This window comes from Phocoena phocoena, chromosome 12 (genome assembly GCF_963924675.1).
Source record: "Phocoena phocoena chromosome 12, mPhoPho1.1, whole genome shotgun sequence".
In the NCBI taxonomy this organism is placed as follows: domain Eukaryota; kingdom Metazoa; phylum Chordata; class Mammalia; order Artiodactyla; family Phocoenidae; genus Phocoena; species Phocoena phocoena.
In genome coordinates this window covers 78,011,911-78,027,734 of record NC_089230.1, presented here as the reverse complement: position 1 = coordinate 78,027,734, position 15,824 = coordinate 78,011,911, and the positions used below count along the sequence as shown (strand labels likewise).

The window sequence follows — 15,824 nt, the reverse complement described above, 5'->3', positions numbered from 1 at the left end:
ATTAATTCAGAGAAACAAAAATTGGGGAGATGCATAAAAATTGCATAGTTTGGCCAGAGCCATATTTTCAGGGCCATGTTTGTTGTCTCTATTATAACAAAAAATGTATTCTCTAGAGTGTAAAATCTTAAAACGTGCTCTAACCCTCCCCTTCCCTTTAATACTACAAAATGTTTACTTTTTACTATCCAATCTCTGATTATTCCAGTGTCTTATTACAGTAATTATACTAAAATTCTCCTGTTTTAATTACTGTGTGGTTTCTGTTGCCTGATTGGGCCCTGGGAAAGAATGAATGTTGGTATAAATGGGACCAGATTGGTCATGAATAGATAGTTGCTGGGACTGGTTAAATAGATGCATGGGGGTTTATTATATTCTCCTACTTTTGTGTATATACAGAATTCTCCATAGTAAGAAGACAGCTAAACCAGCTTTAAAAAATATGTCTGCAATGGAACATATGACTATTCATTCTACATCATAGAAAAAAAGGCTGTAAAGAGTTTTGCTCTGATTTTGCCAAGAAGAAAATTTGTAACAAATTTACCCCACCCCCCAAAATTTACTTTTTAGAACTTTTTATATATCAGAATTGCAGATAAGACATGGATCTAAATACACATATGTAACAGTTGAATTATTCAGGTACTCGGCATGAAATAATAAGCTTCACACTCAAATTAGGGTCTTTCAAGGAAGGCTTATAAAGAGAATATTTTCAAAGGTGTGGGCACTGTGACGATATTAACAGCAGAGCTGTTACCACCCTAGGATGCAAAAATATGACCATAAGGAGCAGGTGTTAGAACCTGAAGGAGAAAGTTCTATAAAGAAGGCTACCTTGAAAGATCAAAGAGCACAGCAGTCTGAGGTAACCTCTCAGAAGGTCCCTGACTTCATTCTCCTCCCTCCTTCGGGTCTCCTGAACCTAACTGGAGACCACGTGGCAAAGGACCTACCTGTTGGTCCGTACCTGTCAGTAGCCTCTGGGACATAGATCAGCGTGGAATTAGATGGAAAGTACGTATGGGGAGGTCAAGGAAAAGCTATGATGTAGAGGTACAAAGACATACTCAAAAAATACTTACGGTGAATAACACTGGGGTATAGAGGAAAAGAAAGGGTGAGGGAAGAGGAAGAATAAGACACATGAGATAGATCATGGTACAGAGTAGCAAATTTATAATCTGTGTACAAAGTACACAGTACAAGGTGAGGACAATTCTGTAAACTTATAATCATTAAAACAAGAACAAAATCCTTGTCAAAGATCAGAAATACACACTGCCAAGCAAGAAAAAGTATGGCCAAATGGTCTTTCCCAGGTGTTGTAGCCACCTAGACACCTACCAGCAATATATTAGGACCTATTTTCCCACAGCCTTACAGAATTGTAAAACTTTTGAAATTTGCTGAGCTGAAAAGTAAAAAATGGTATCCTAATGTAGCTGACCCCATTTTCTCTTCAGTAATTTAAGATTCAAGGTATATCATATACCAAATTTCCATGTCGCTGTATCTATTATTGAACTTCCTATTTCATTTCATTGTTTTGTCTATTCATTTGCCAACATCATCTTAATATAATTACACAGGACTTTTACTATGTTTTCATGTCTGGTAGAACTAGTCTTCTCAGACTCTTTATATTTTGGAGAATTTTCCAAAAATTCATTTGTTTATTTTTCCATATTAGCTTCAGTTTGTCCAGTTAAAAAACATGCTTCGTGGGGATTTTATAGCCATTGTGTTAAGTTACGAAAAAACTTAGAAAAAAACAACATATTCTGAAAGCTCTGTCTTCAGAATATTGTTGCAAATGTATATAAACTTTGAACTGCTAAGAATTTATCCTACAGATGTGGTGCACATGTATGAAATGCTTTAAGTACATGACTATTCATTGTGACATTGTTTGTTATACCATGCCGAACACATCATAATCTAAGTCAAAAGGCAAACGACACAACGGGAAAAGTGTTGACTCCTGGCACGGAGAAAGGGTTGACCTCCCTTACATATAGTGAGATTTCTGTAAATAGTCAAGAAAAATCCCCATAACACAATAGGAAAATGGATAAAAACATGAAATGGCAGCCCATCTCCACACCAACCAAAAGCAAACAAATAAACACAAACAGCCCCTAAGCAAATGAAAGCTTGCTTAAAATGACTCACATGTAAGATAAAATTAAATTAAAACTTACTGTGTAAAAGTGTCCTCTGTTGAGGAGGCTGTGTGGAAACAGTTGCTCTCATACATTGTTGGTAGGAGTACAAACAGGCAGAGTGTCTGTGGAAGGCAATAGTCAAATACCAAAACTACAAATCACATACTCTCTGATTTGATCATCTCACTCCTGGGGATGTGTCATGCAGATACACATAAATTTACCACAAATATGTATAATTATTTTTAAGCCATAAATTAGAAATGATTCAAGTATCCATCTGTAGACCATTACTTAATTAAAGTATGGTACTTCATAATGCCATATAATGAAACTGTAAAAAGAAATGCGGAATCTCTCGATAAACTGTGACATTTTTAATGATATCTTACTAAGATAAAAGAAAAAAAGTATGTGCAATACTCACTCGAAAGAAAATGAAATACTTAGGTATAAAGCTAACAAAACATACAGGATTTATATGTTATAACTTACAAAATGCTGGTGATAGAAAGAGGATCTAAATAAATTAAGAGACATACCATGTTTATGGTTTGGAGATTCAACATAGTTAACATACAATTCTCCCCACATTGATCTGTAGATTTAATGCAATTGCTATCAAAATTGGAAGGTATTTCATAGACATACACAAGCTTATTCTAAAATTTATGTGGAAAAGCCAGGAACCTAAACAAGCTAAGACTATTTTGATAAAGCAGAATAAAGTGGGAGAAATTACTATACCTAAAGTTAAGTCTTACTATAAAGCTACAGTATTCAATTTTTACTATAAAGTATTCAGTATTCAAGGCTTACTATAAAGGTACAGAACTATAAAGCTACAGTATTCCAGCTACAGTATTGGCAAAGGTGTTAATACATATATCAACAAACAGACTAGATAACCCAGATAGAAATACAGTCAACTGATTTTTAATAAAGGTACACAGTGCACAGCAAAGGAAACCATAAACAAGACCAAAAGACAACCCTCAGAATTGGAGAAAATATTTGAAAATGAAGCAACTGACAAAGGATCAATTTCCAAAATTTACAAGCAGCTCATGCAGCTCAATAACAAAAAAACAAACAACCCAGTCCAAAAATGGGCAGAAGACCTAAATAGACATTTCTCCAAAGAAGATATACAGACTGCCAACAAACACATGAAAGAATGCTCAACATCATTAATCATTAGAGAAATGCAAATCAAAACTACAATGAGATATCATCTCACACCAGTCAGAATGGCCATCATCAAAAAATCTAGAAACAATAAATGCTGGAGAGGGTGTGGAGAAAAGGGAACACTCTTGCACTGCTGGTGGGAATGTGAGTTGGCACAGCCACTATGGAGAACAGTATGGAGGTTCCTCAAAAAACTACAAATAGAACTACCATATGACCCAGCAATCCCACTACTGGGCATATACCCTGAGAAAACCATAATTCAAAAAGAGTCATGTACCAAAATGTTCATTGCAGCTCTATTTACAATAGCCTGGAGATGGAAACAACCTAAGTGCCCATCATCGGATGAATGGATAAAGAAGATGTGGCACATATATACAATGGAATATTACTCAGCCATAAAAAGAAACGAAATTGAGCTATTTGTAATGAGGTGGATAGACCTAGAGTCTGTCATACAGAGTGAAGTAAGTCAGAAAGAGAAAACCAAATACCGTATGCTAACACATATATATGGAATTTAAGAAAAAAAATGTTATGAAGAACCTAGGGGTAAGACAGGAATAAAGACACAGACCTACCAGAGAATGGACTTGAGGATATGGGGAGGGGGAAGGGGAAGCTGGGACGAAGTGAGAGAGTGACATGGACATATATACACCACCAAATGTAAAATAGATAGCTAGTGGGAAGCAGCCGCATAGCACAGGGAGATCAGCTTGGTGCTTTATGACCACCTGGAGGGGTAGGATAGGGAGGGTGGGAGGGAGGGAGATGCAAGAGGGAAGAGATATGGGAACATATGTATATGTATAACTGATTCACTTTGTTATAAAGCAGAAACTAACACACCATTGTAAAGCAATTATACCCCAATAAAGATGTTAAAAAAAAAAAAAGGTACACAGTGATTCAATGGAGGAAAGATAGTATTTTCAACTAATGGTGTTTGAACAATTAGGCACCCATAGACAAAAAAAAGAAAAGAATCTCAACCTAAAACTCACACTTTAAGCAAAAATTAACTCAGTTTGGGACGTGGGATTAAATATGAAACAATATAAAACTTTTAGAAAAAAAATGATCAGAAGAAAATATTTAAGATCTAGCAATAAAAGAGATTTTAGCCTTGACACAAAAACCCAATCCATGAAAGAAAAAATTGATAAATTAGATCTAATCAGAATTTAAAACTTTTTGAAAGCCCATGTGAAGAGGGTCAAAAGACCCACTGCAGATTGGGAGAAAATATTTGCAAGGTATATATATCAGACAGATGTCTTATATCTAGAACATGTAAAAAATTCTTAATATTCGATAGTAAACTCCCCAAGTCCAAATATTAAATGGGCAAAGACATGAACAGACACATCTTCGGAAATAACATACACATGGCAAATAATTACGTGCTAACATCACTAGCCATAAAGAAAATTCAAATTAAAACCACAATGAGATACTACTACACATGTATCAGAGTAGCTAAAAGACACAGTGGTAACACCAAATGCTCGCACTCGTATGCTGTGGTGGGGATGTAAAATGGTACATCTGTTCTGGAAAATAGTTTGGCAGTTTCTCATAAACCTAAACATGCATATGTCACTTCACCAGCACTTTTACTCTTGGGTATTATCCCAGAGAAATGAAAACTTACGTTAACGTAAATGTTCATAATATTCATGAATGTTCATAGCAGCTTTACATTTGTAATAGCCAAAAGTTAGAAACAACCCAATGTCCTTCAATAGAAGAATGGTTAAACAAACCAAGGGACATCTTTATGGTGAAAACTACAGCAGTCAGAAGGAACTAACTGTTGATACATGCAGCCACTTGGATGAATCTGAAGGTGACAATGCTGAGTGAAAAAGCCTGTCTCAAAAGGTATATATGTAAGTTTCTACGTATATAACATTTTCAAAATGAAATTTTAAAGATGGAGAACAGATTAATGATTGCCAGATTTCACTAATTTTACACAAATACATGTAAAACTGGTGAAATCTAAATATGCCCTGTAGATTGTACCAATGTCAATTTCCTGGCTTCAATATTGTGTTAAAGCTATGCAACATGTTACCACTGAGTAAACTGGATGAATGGTACAAGGGACCATCCTATACATTTTTTGCTACTTTCAGTGCATCGGTAATCATTTATATATTTTTATATGAATACAAATATATTTCATATATTATTTTCTATATATTTATCAAAATCATTTCAAAATGGCAATGTGAAGAATTATGTGTATAATGTGCTATTGTTTTGTGGAAAAGGGGAGAGGGGAAATAACATATATTTGTTTTTGCTTACGTATCCATAAAGGAACTCCAAAAGTATACTAATGACAGTGATTACCTGAATGTTTGTAGGTTGGGGGAACTGTAGCAAATAGGAGACAGATGTAGAAAGACATATATATATATTTTTTTTTTTACATTTTGAACCATGTTAATCTATTTCTTTTTTTTTTTTTTTTTGCGGTACACGGGCCTCTCACTGTTGTGGCCTCTGCCGTTGCGGAGCACAGGCTCCAGACGCACAGGCTCAGCGGCCATGGCTCACGGGCCCAGCCGCTCCGCGGCCTGTGGGATCTTCCCGGATCGGGGCACAAACCTGTGTCCCCTGCAACAGCAGGCGGACTCTCAACGACTGTGCCACCAGGGAAGCCCTATTTCTTATTTTAAAAAGTAAATAATTATTATTCTAGGCATAAAAATAATTATAATGACCATCATTCATAAAAGAACACAACACCAAAATATTTGAATGACGTAACCTTGGATTTAGGTCAGGTATTCAAATTTTATTACTTTATTAAAATTTTACTTCATTATTATTTCTCTTATTTCTGTTGATTTAAGGAAACTTGACCACTGGTCAGGGCTGGTTTTGAAAATAACACTCAGAAAACACAGCATTCATTCACACCAATGTTACCCAGCTGCCAAAATGAATCTCTTTTTGATTTGCAGTACTGTGTTTCAGCATATGCAAAGCATTGTTCTTTTGGACTTTAGAAACAGGAGAAACAAAGAGATCCTTTAAATAACCTCCACAAATTGAAATAGAATATGCCTCTCTGTGCTTTAGTGTTCCTTGGGAAATAGACTTATGTGGTACTAGTTGTACATTTCCCAAAAAAGAAAACAAAGAACAGGAGAAAAGCAAATTTCAAAACTCAAAAGAATTTTTGGAAACAGTCAAGAGCAAATGAGGGGCCTCAATAAAAAATGCACAGGCAGCCTCTAAGCACAATTTATTAATGCAGCATATAAAAGTAAAATGCCAGCCACCTCAGATACTAATGGAAATCAATAAATGTCAATGTGCATAGTGCTGCTGTGATGGAAATCTCTGCTTTTTTATCTGCTACAACAGAGAAAAGTGAAAGTTGGTAACTTAGGCCAATAAAATATTAAAGATACTCTGAGGTTATTCACATTCAAAACTGCAATTACCTGCTAAGTTAAAGGGCCATTTTTCTAGGTATCTAAGCTTTACGTATCAAAGCTAATTTTATTTATTTAGCCACACCACAGGGCTTGTGGGGTATGAGCTCCCTGACGAGGGACTGAAACCATGCCCTCCGCAGTGAAAGCACAGCGTCTTAACCACTGGACCGCCAGGGAGTTCCCAAAGCTAATTTTAATATTAGCTGTCTATGCATTTACTTTTCTCGTTGCTTCTTTCAGTATACATACAAAGCAGTGATCAGTTTAGCCAATGTTTACAGGAGAAAGGAACAGACTTTAAGAAACTATGAAAGCAAATTTAAGAGCTCTAAATTCATGTTGTTGTTTTTTTTAAGTACACATGGGAACACACAAATGTGTTAGCAATTGGACAATCTATCATTATTGGGGAAAGGCAAATGTCTTGAATTTCAATGGCAGCAACTCAGTGAGGCCAGAGGGTCTACAGGAAGGGTGCTCTGAAGAGGGAACGCGTCTGGGAGCAGAGTCTCCCTCTGTACACACTTTCTTCCACTGAGACCACTGTCATCACTAGCATGTCTTCCAAGTTTGGGGACATTCAAAGCAAGTATTCAAAGAATGATAACAGCTGACCCCTCTGGCCTGGTCAACTTTCACCCATACCAGTTTGGCCCACGCTCTCACTCCTCTACCCTTTCTGCTCAAATGTCCCCTTATTAAAGAGGCCTCCCTTGGTACTCCTCACTAAAAGAGCACACCACTGTGTATCACTCACAGTTTTCTTCCCAGCACTATCACCACTGCCTGTTTTATATGTACTTGGTTATTGTCTCAGTCCCTCTCAGGAATGTCAGCTCCATAAGGACAGGGATTGGACAGTTTGATTCAATTCTGTGTACCCAGTATCTGGAAAAGCAATAACTCAGTAAGTCCTTCTACTTAAACCTCACAATGATTCTGTAAGTAAACGGATGCTAAAAATAACTGGGTTCCCCAAAGTTACCCATTTGATCAGGGGGAAATTTTATGACTCAAAGTCATATCTCTGAGTTCTAAATTCTATGTTTTTTCCAGCATATCACGCAGCTTCTCATTTTGATTCTGTGAATTACTTTAAATCTGGAAATTCTCATCAAGTCTTTGTGGAAATGGGGCATTGTGAAGAGTAAGTGTCCACCTAAAAAGAGCACGTACTTTTTTAATTCGTTTGTTATATAATTCCTCCTTCATGTGCACAAGCAAAAACTTTTTTCCAGAAACACAGAAAAATATTCAAGTATAATTAAGAATAATATGGAAACAAAAAAAAGTGTCACTTTTCAGGATAAATTTAGATGCTAATGCAAGGGCATTAATAAATCAATGAAACTAACTGCAACTATTTAACAATTTACTAAACATTTATAGAGTATCTTTTATAGGTCAGAACCTCTGCTAAGGCCATGGAGTTATAAAGATAAATAAATAAAAATCCACGTCCTTAAAAGTGTTAAATCCACTTCAAGATATAGACATATAAGTAAAAATACAATATAATGGAACCAGAGGCTTTTGTAAGTTGTTAGGAGAGCAAAGGGAATCAGTAACCAGTTCAGCCTAGGAGCATCAAACAGAAGAATTGCAGTTTGAGCTGCATCTTGGAATATAAGTAGACATTCCCAGGTCCAATAGCAAGAGGGAGTAGCAAATATATGAAGCCGGGAAATGATATGTGTATTTCAAGGACTAGGACATTTAATACGTCTGGGCGTCAGGTACATTGAGAAGGTACAGCTGGAGATGGGACTGTCAAAGAGCATAGCAATACCACCTAAATATCCTTAAGAAGATTCAGTGAGATGATGCATGTAAAACCATCAGCATAGTGCCTCACTATGTTCTGAATAAATGCTGGCACTTGGAATGGAATGGAGGAATCGAGATTTTTATATATCCACAATTCCAAAAGAAAAAATGTCTCTTGGTGTAAAAATAAATCCATTATTTATCAAATAAAATTCTTTATTGGGGTCCCCACGTGTTTAGAAATGGCAAGCATATTATTTACACAGAGCAGTATTCAAAACCAGATAGCAATCTTATCTGATGTTTTCAGCAAGAACCGATATACGTGACAGGGAGTTTAAGAAGTAATGAAACAATCCTGTATTTAGAACCAGCCGTGATATGGACTTCACTTGCTTGAATAACAGGCTGATTTTACAGAGAAGAGGGTGTGAGTTTGATTTCTTTTTTCATTACTCATGACTTCAATCCTTAGGGAAATGACAAGATAATTTAATTCCCAAACACTCATTTGGGAGTGTCAATGATAAATGATTGGAAATATTGCTGCTCCCATCACACGGCTTTTCTTATTGGTTCTTGCCTCTGTACTTCTTTCTTCTCTTCACTCAGCCCCAAGGAGCGAACTTGATATTGGAGCGATAAAGCTTGTCACAATAAACGTAATCTTCTGTCACAATCTTTCTCTTTTTCCCCTTTTCTATTGTTTTCCCCTAAAAAAATCTTCAGTTTGATCCTTGCATGGCAACTTCATACTTCTGTATGACTGAGGGACAACAGGAATTAATTCCACTGTTTGTGCCAGTCAGCACAAGAAAGTTGTAATTTTCCTTGTCACTGCATCTTACAACCTCCTAATGAGCAGCTCTAATGGTGGGCTATTGAATTACACAATAAACAAAAGGTTTCCATCATTTAACATTTGTTCAAAGACTCTGCTGAGGGTCCATGAGAGGAGAAAGAAGAGAAATGTGCACTTATCCAGTGAATTCAATCAATGCAAACTGCAAATTTAGTTATTCAGGCTATCAAAATCTGTTGTTATTATATTAATGCCTAAATTACTTGAAAAAAATTATCCTAACCTTACATGAAAGCTTGGCCTTTGTTGACATAAATGTACCTAACAAAAAAAAAATGATTTTGTATTCTAATTGAAGAATTGTTTATTTTGCAAATGAGTAAAGGGAGATACTTGGGCTAGTTATGTTTGTCTGAAAGGATGTAAGGGCTTTATTACATAGAACAGGGATCAGAACCCTTTATCTTGTGGGCCAGACTGAGGTCTTATGCCCATAAAAGTCTACTGTCTCTACCTCTGGACCTATGAACTGCCAACCCACATGGTTGCAGCCAGGATTCCCACCAGGCTCTTCCTCACCACAATTCCCACTGAATAGCAGGGACTCAGTGGGAAGGACACAAGAGCCAGAACAATGCCTTCCTTCTGGGGGGCATGGCCTTCCCACCCTAGCTCCTGCCAGCTTCCCTCCTGCTTTAAGCTTCCTTCCATAAGACTCATTTAGTTCATCATAACCTCATCCCTTCAGAAAAATCTTCCTTCACCATCCTGTGCAAAAGTACAGTAGGCATTTCTAGAAGGAAAATGTAATCCCATGAAGGACCAGTGTATGGAAATTTGTATTTAAAACATTAATGACAATGGAAGTACAATTGTGCAGAAAGCATAGAAAATGAGGTTGCCCATTTAACTTTGCTTTCTGGTGCTGAGACGTTATTTGGCTCTTAAAGTACCATGACCTTTAATTGTGAACTTTCCTGTTGAAAATCTTCTTAGAATGTATTAGTGCACTTTTCATCCTGAGTAAGTAATATCACTTAGCCTTTTTTGATGATTCAGCATCTTGCAGTAGTTTGTTAAGAACAGAGAGGCAGTTTCTCTTTTAAGGTAACACATTTTTCTTTCACTTGTACACTTTTAACTAAAAGACTTTTACAAAACTATGTGGTTGAAAAATATTTTACTAAGCATTATCCTGCAAGGTGAAACATTCATTCATTCATTCTTCATGCATTCATTTACTGAGCACTTAAGTAGTTCCTACAAAATGCAAAGCACTGTGCCAGGCTCTGGAATGCAATGGTGAAGAACACAAAAACCTCTAAGAAAGGAAGAATGTGCGGGCCAAGTTCACCTTATATTCTCTTAAGATACTGTTGAACACTCCCGAAAACCCATCTGTACACCTGCAGCATTACCATCCACACAGCATGTGGTAGAAAGACTGCAAACACAGCATAAATGCAAGACAAATACCTCCATTTGGAAGAATCTGAAAAGATTCTCAAAGGTGACCGGGACTTAAAGAATGAGGAAGAGGAGGGGTTTAGCATTTCAACCACATTTTTCAATAACCCTACATTTTCTTGCTCTGCTAACAATTATTCTTAACTTTCTGGGGAGCCCCGTAAAGAATCTAATAAAAAATGTTAATATATTTGTATATCCATATACCTATACATGCACACACACACGCACACACACAACCTCTTCTTTATCAATGGACACAGGTTGCTTCCATATCTTGACTGTTGTAAATAATGCTGCAATGAACATACTGGTGAATATATCTTCTCAAATTAGTGTTTTTGTTTTCTTCAGAAAGATACCCAAAAGTGGAATTGCTGGATTGTATGGTAGTTTTACTTTTACTTTTTTCAGTAACCTCCATACTGTTTCCCATTGTGTCTGTACCAATTTACATTTCGATTAACGGTGCACAAGGGTACTCTTTTCTCCACACCTTTACCAATACTTGTTATTTCTTATCTTTTTGCTGTTAATCATCTGATGTCTTTTTGTGAGGTTGTAGTTCATTGTGACTTTGATTTGCATTTCCCTGATGATAAGTAATGTTGAGCATCTTTTCATTTGCCTGTTGGCCATCTGTATGTCTTCCTAGTAAGAATGTCTCTTTGGGTCCTCAGCCTTTTTTTCATCTTTATTGGAGTACAATTGCTTTACAATGGTGTGTTACTTTCTGCTTTATAACAAAGTGAATCAGTTATACATATGTTCCCCATCTCTTCCCTCTTGCATCTCAGCCTGTTTTTTAACGGGGTTGTTTGATTTTTTTTTTTTTCGGTACGCGGGCCTCTCACTGTTGTGGCCTCTCCCATTGTGGAGCACAGGCTCCGGACGCGCAGGCTCAGAGGCCATGGCTCACGGGCGCAGCCACTCCGTGGCATGTGCGATCTTCCCAGACCGGGGCACGAACCTGTGTCCCCTGCATCGGCAGATGGACTCTCAAGCACTGCGCCACCAGGGAAGCCCCTGATTTTTTGATATTGAGTTGTAAGTGTTCTTTGTATATTTTGGATATTAATCCCTTATCAGATATATCACTTGTTAATATCTTCTTCCATTCAGTCAGTGCCCTTGTTGTTTTGTTGATAATTTCCTTTGCTGTGCAAATGTTTTTTAGCTTGATGAAAACTATTTATGTATTTTTGTTTTTGTTTCCCTTACCAGAAGAGACATATCCAAAAAACTATTGCTAAGATAAATATCAAAGAGCATACTGCCAATGTTTTCTTCTGGGAGTTTTATGGATTTAGGTCTTACATTTTAGTTGTTAGTCCATTTATAGTTTATTTTTGCATATAGTGTGAGAAAGTAGTCCAGTTTGATTCATTTGCATGTAGCTGCCTAGTTTTCCCAACACCATTTATATAAGAGCCTGTCTTTTCCCCATTGTGTATTCTTGCATTCTTTGCCATAGATTAATTGCCCATATATGTGTGGGTTTATTTCTGGTCTCTTTAATATGTTCCATTAATTTATGTGTTTGTTTTGTGCCAGCACCATACTGTTTTAATTACTGTAGCTTTGGAGTATAGTTTGAAATCAGGGAGCAGGGTACCTCTAGTTTTGTTCTTCTTTCTCAAGATTGTTTTGGCCATTCAGGATCTTTTGTGTTCCCATACAAATTTTAGAATTATTTATTCTAGTTCTTTGAAAAAAGTCATTGGTATTATGATAGGGATTGTATTGAATCTGTAGATTGCCAATGCCCCTTTTTAATAATATTAATTCTTCCAATTCATGAGCATGGTATATGTTTCCATATGTTTGTGTCAATTTCAATTTGTTTTGACATCTTATGGTTTTCAAAGCACAGGTCTCTCACCTCCCTGGTTAAATTTACTCTTAGGTATTTTATTCTTTTGATGCAATTATAAATGGGATTGTTTTCTTAATTTCTCTTTCTGCTAATTCATTGTTACTGTAAAGAAATATAACCAAAAATATATATATATATAAAATCAATTTCTGTATATTAATTTTGTATCCTGAAACTTTACTGAAATATTTATTGTTTCTAATAGTTTTTTGTTGGTGCCTTTAAGATTTCTATATATAGTATCATATCATCTGCAAACAGTGACATTTTATGTATTCCTTTCCAATTTGGATTTCTTACATTTTTTTTTCTTGTTTGATTACTGTGGCTAGAATATCCAGTACTATGTTGAAAACAAGTGGTGAGAATGGGCAGCCTTTTCTTATTCCTGATCTTAGAGAAAATGGTTTCAGCTTTTCACCATTGAGCATGATGTTGGCTGTGGGTTAGTCGTATGTGGCCTTTACTATATTGAAGTATGTTCCCTTACTACCCACTTTTTTGAGATTTTTATTATAAATGGATGTTGAATTCTGCCAAAAGCTTTTTCTGCATCTATTGAGATGATCATGCGATTTTTATCCTTCCTTTTGTTAATGTGGTGTACTGAATTGATTGATTTGTGGATATTGAATTATCCTTGGATCGCTGAGATAAATCCCACTTGATCATGGTGTATGAGCTTTTTCATGTGTTGTTAAATTTGGTTTGCTAATATTTTGTTGAGGATTTTTGCATTTATATTCATCAGTGATATTGGCCTGTATTTTTTTTTGTGTGTGTGTGGTGTCTTTATCTGGTTTCATTATCAGGGTGATGCTGGTCTTATAGAATGAGTTTGGAGGTGATTCTTCCTCTTCAATTTTCTGGAAAAGTTTGATAAGGATAAGTGTTAACTCTTCTTTAAATGTTTGATAGAATTTACCTATGAAGCCCTCTGTTCCTGAACTTTTGTTTGTTAGGAGTTTTTTGATTACTGATTCAATGTCACTACTGGTAATCATTCTATTCATATTCTTTATTTCTTCTTAATTCAGTCTTGGGAGATTGTATGTTTCCAGGAATTCATCTATTTTTCTAGTTGTTACAATTTGTAGGCATAGAATTGTTCGTAGTAGTATCTTTGATCCTTTGCATTTCTGTGGTGTCAGTTGTAACTTCTCTCTCATTTCTGACTTTATTTATTTGGGTCCTCTTTTTTTAATTAGTTGGTCTAAAGCTTTATTAACTTTGTTCATCTTTTCAAAGAACCACCTCTTAGTTTCATTGATCCTTTCTCCTGTTTATTTAGTCTCTATTTCTACTCTGATCAATATAATTTCCTTCCTTCTATTAACTTTGGGGTTTTTTTGTTCTTCCTTGTTTTTTTCGGTGTAAGGTTAAGTCACTTATTTAAGATTTTTCTTATTTCTTGAGGTAGGCTTGTTTTGCTCTAATTTTCCTCTTTGAACTGCTTTTGCTAAATCCCATACATTTTGGAATGTTGTGTTTCCATTTTTATTTCACTCAAGGTATTTCTTTATTTTCTCTTTGACTTTTCAATGACCCCACTGGTTGCTTAGTAGCAAATTTTTGGATTCCACATGTTTGTTTTTTCCACTTTTTTTTGTAGTTGATATCTGGTCTTATGCACTTGCAGTCAAAAAGGATGCTTGCTATGATTTCAGTCTTCTTAAATTTACTGAGATATGTTTTGTGGCCTATCATGTGATCTATCCCAGAGAATGCCCTATGTGCATTTGAAAAGAATGTGTATTCTGCTGTTTTGGAATGGAATGTTTTATATATATATATATATATATATATATATATATACACTCTATATATATTCCATCTGATCTAATGTGTCATTTAAGGCCAATATATCCTTATTGTATTTTTATCTGGATGATCTGTCCATTGATGTATGTGAGAGTTAAAGTCTCTTACAATTATTCTGTTACTTTCAATTTCTCCCTTTATGTTTGTTAATATTTGCTTTATGTGCTTCTATGTTGGGTACATATATATTTACAATTGTTATATTTTCTTGTTGGATTGATCCCTTTATCATTATGTGATGTCCTTCTTTGTCTCTTGTTACAGACTTTGTTTTAAAGTCTATTCTGGCCTTTTTGTTGTGCTGCCCACACTCATGGGCCACTCTCCAGTGGTGTCTGATCCCCATGTACTCCTTTCCTCCACACTGGCACTGACATGATGCTGTCCTGCAGCCTAGCCAGCACCTGCTTCTGCTAAGCACCATCACCTCTGACATCATCGTGATGGCCAGCCACAGCTGGCTTAAGTCGAGTGACAATATCCACACGTTCTCACTGTGATGGTGATATTTTCACAAGGGTGGCTACAGCAGGACTTACAAGGATGGCTGCCAGATCGTCATGACGTACATGTGAGGAAGGGGAGCTGCCACCAAGCCCTTCTGTAGCTTTATCATCCTGGTGATCTGTTTCATCCTCTCCTTCTTTGCCCTCTGTGGATCCCAAATGCTTGTCCTTCTGAGACTGAATGGTGGCTTCCTGGCCCTGGCTGCTGTGTTCCAGATCATCTCCCTTGTAATTTACCATATGAAGTACACCTAGACTTTCAACCTCATACCAACCCTCCTGTCACTACATCTATAACTGGGCCTAAGTCTTCAGATGGGCAGTCACAATTATCCTGATGGCTGTGCTTTCTTCTGTTTCCTTCCCAACTATGAAGATGGCCTTCAGGGAAATGACAAGCCCAGGTATTTGTACACATCCACCTAAGTTGGGAAATGAGCAGAAGAAAATCACTGCTACTGAGATGGACTACAAAGAAACTGTTTTCCTCAGAATAATTTGAACTTATTTTTATGGCAATGTTCATAGAGTTAAACTAGGCAAAGTGCTAAAATAATTTGGGAGAAAATGTTTCTTAAATGGTGTTATAGTTTTATATTCATATTTTACATGTGTCTTGTAGAGTTAAACAAGACTTACTCTTTTAACTAATTATCTATAAGATGCCAATATTTTCTTATAACTATCTATGCCATTTATACTGCATTTGTAAAAGAATGTGAATATTAAAAATACCACTTTATAAGGTAATAATAA

At 36.1% G+C, this 15,824-nt stretch overlaps 1 pseudogene; it reads left to right on the top strand.

Annotated features, from left to right (window-relative positions):
- The first annotated feature begins 775 nt into the window (after window positions 1-775).
- On the top strand, window positions 776-15,494 carry LOC136131908 (p53 apoptosis effector related to PMP-22 pseudogene; annotated as a pseudogene).
- Window positions 15,495-15,824: the final 330 nt, after the last annotated feature.